General features: G+C 36.4%; 1 pseudogene; it reads right to left on the bottom strand.

The window, feature by feature from the left end:
- Positions 1 to 289: 289 nt before the first annotated feature.
- Positions 290 to 1,804, bottom strand: LOC112803309 (monodehydroascorbate reductase-like; annotated as a pseudogene).
- Between the last annotated feature and the right edge of the window lie 1,308 nt (positions 1,805 to 3,112).

Genomic DNA, 3,112 nt, shown 5'->3' with positions numbered 1-3,112 from the left:
TTTCATGGTTTCCCCTCCTATAAGGATCAATGCAGTTGCAATTCCTACTGATAAATAAATAGTTGAAAAGAGAACAAGCCACACCCCCAATCTTTCACCTAAAAAAGCAAGGTTGAAACCTTTTCAAATCATGCAATGATAGTTTTAGGACTGTTATATGCATATGAATCTTCAATTAACTTGGTTTGAGTACCCAACATAGCTTTTGAGGATCAATTATATGTAAAGCATTCTTGCATTGTTAATTATGCAACTTTACATAACAATGTGATATAATAAATAAACTATATCAAATAAACTCAACAAATATTGTGAATCCAACAGCAACTGTTCCTTTAATAATATTGACCCCCTTTTTCGCATAGTATCCCTCGTAGAAAGCAGCTATGCCAGATGTAAAAAGTCTTAGCACTGCAACATCAGATTATAATGCACTTCTTTAAAAACATATAAAGAAATAAAACAGTATGGCATGAAAAGAAAGAGTTATAACTATCCACGTCCAACAACAACCACAGCTTTGCCATTCTTCTTTACTTTAATTTCTTTGTATAGTTTATCAGCATCATCAACTTCCCTCAAGTAAAAGATGTTTTTGGCATCAGCTCCTTGAACACCAAAATCACTCAACCTTATAACCTGCAAACAAATACAAATTATTAGCAAGACCAAAAAAATGAAGAAATGAGTACAATACAAGATATATCCTCTAATATTCTTAAGGATCCTTATAGTTAAGCCGGTTGCAATCAACAAAATCTGGTAACTGAATGTTTCTCCTCCTGCACTTGTCAGAAATTTTGCAGCAAGGTCTGCTTTCACTATTTCTGTGCTAAGAATCAACTATATACCTGCAATCAAACATTTAAATTTGCATTTGAAAAATCATGTTAAGGACTATTTTTCTAATTTACTCTTGTTTTCACTTAGCATGAGAGCCTAGCGGTCCTTAAAACTATCCAAAAATTATGCTGAACCAAATGTAATAACCACCTTTCTCATTGTACTACTCAGGAAGCAATCTTTCTCTTCCACTTCCAACACAAACATGGAAACCAGGAAGTCTAGCAGGGGCTGCAAAATCCAATTGTCACATCAGGATAATTATAGCATAGAGGGAGAGAGAATATCACAACTTACACTCAGGAAAAAGGTAAGCCTTACTTAGTACAGGACATTCATAAGGTGCTACTACAGAAAATACAAAAAGAAAATACAAGGGAACATGTATTAAGACAAAATGTATAGAAAGCCTACTAATGCATTTAAAAAAAATAATCACCACAAAAAAAATATATTTTTCCAATCCTGCATACAACTCCCTGTTTCATCCCTGTTTCATTCGGGTTAAATAGAGCAACCCCACAAACCCCAGCCAGCCTTCAAACCGTAGACACTACAATAACACCAAAACTCCAGAACATCAACTATACTAACAACTTGCATATCATTAACCAACACTGTATTGAAAATGTAAAGTAAAAAAAAAGGTTACCTTGAGTCCGATCACAAAGTTAGAACCTTGTGCTTATGATGAAGGAGGGGAAGAATGATAACAACTTCTGATCAGATTATTTCTTCTCTCAAATTTTCCTAAACCCAGTGAATACAACCCTATGGCTATGCCATTAATGGGGAGATGAAGAAGAAGTCAGAGGGTAGAAGAAGAAGAGATAAGTGAAGTGAAATGTTTGTGTACGACGTCGTTTTTGGCTTTCAAGGGCACCAAACCCAAAACGACGACGTTTTGGACCCCTCCCACGTGGCAATCCGAGTCCACGTCAGCACTCCGGTGATGAGTCATCGCCTGAAAGATGGTCAGGGACCAGTTTGAGTGCTCGGAGCTCTATCTGGAGGACTATAATGAGAAAATCGGGATCTTAGGAATTATTATGGGTATTTGCGTGAATCTCAAGGACGACTATGGGTATTTACTTTGTCTACTTTTTAACGCGATTGAGAGAGCGCCATTTGGAGTTCTGTAGCTCCAGAAAATCCATTTCGAGTGCAGGGAGGTCAGGTTCCAACAGCATCAGCAGTCCTTTGTCAGCCTGCTATCAGAGTTTTGCTCAGGTCCCTCAATTTCAGCCAGAAAATACCTGAAATCACAGAAAAACACACAAACTCATAGTAAAGTCCAGAAATGTGAATTTAGCATAAAAACTAATGAAAACATCCCTAAAAGTAACTAGATCATACTAAAAACTACCTAAAAACAATGCCAAAAAGCATATAAATTATTCGCTCATCACAACACCAAACTTAAATTGTTGCTTGTCCCCAAGCAACTGAAAATCAATTAGGATAAAAAGAAGAGAATATACTATAAATTCCAAAATATCAATGAATATTAATTTTGATTAGATGAGCGGGACTTGTAGCTTTTTGCTTCTGAACAGTTTTGGCATCTCACTTTCTCCCTTGAAGTTTAGAATGATTGGCTTCTCTAGGAATTTAGAATTTTGGATAGTGTTATTGATTCTCCTAGTTAAGTATGTTGATTCTTGAACACAGCTACTTTTATGAGTCTTGGCCGTGGCCCTAAGCACTTTGTTTTCCAGTATTACCACCGGATACATAAATGCCACAGACACATAACTAGGTGAACCTTTTCAGATTGTGACTCAGCTTTGCTAGAGTCCCCAGTTAGAGGTGTCCAGAGCTCTTAAGCACACTCTTTTTGCTTTGGATCACGACTTTAACCACTCAGTCTCAAGCTTTTCACTTGGACCTTCATGACACAAGCACATGATTAGGGACAGCTTGATTTAGCCGCTAAGGCCTGGATTTATTTCCTTGGGCCCTCCTATCCATTGATGCTCAAAGCCTTGGATCCTGTTTACCCTTGCCTTTTGGTTTTAAGGGCTAATGGCTTTTTCTGCTTGCTTTTTCTTTTTCTTTCTTTTTTTTTTCGCCATTTTTTTTCACAAGCTTTTGCTATTCACTGCTTTTTCTTGCTTCAAGAATCGATTTCATGATTTTTCAGATTATCAATAACATTTCTCTTTGTTCATCATTCTTTCAAGAGCCAACAATTTTAACATTCATAAACAACAAGATAAAAAATATGCACTGTTTAAGCATTCATTCAGAAAACAAAAAGTATTGTCAC

The sequence above is a fragment of the Arachis hypogaea genome, chromosome 5, assembly GCF_003086295.3.
Source record: "Arachis hypogaea cultivar Tifrunner chromosome 5, arahy.Tifrunner.gnm2.J5K5, whole genome shotgun sequence".
Taxonomy (NCBI): domain Eukaryota; kingdom Viridiplantae; phylum Streptophyta; class Magnoliopsida; order Fabales; family Fabaceae; genus Arachis; species Arachis hypogaea.
The sequence above is the reverse complement of the archived record's forward strand: the minus strand, read 5'-3'. Positions and strand labels throughout refer to the sequence as shown.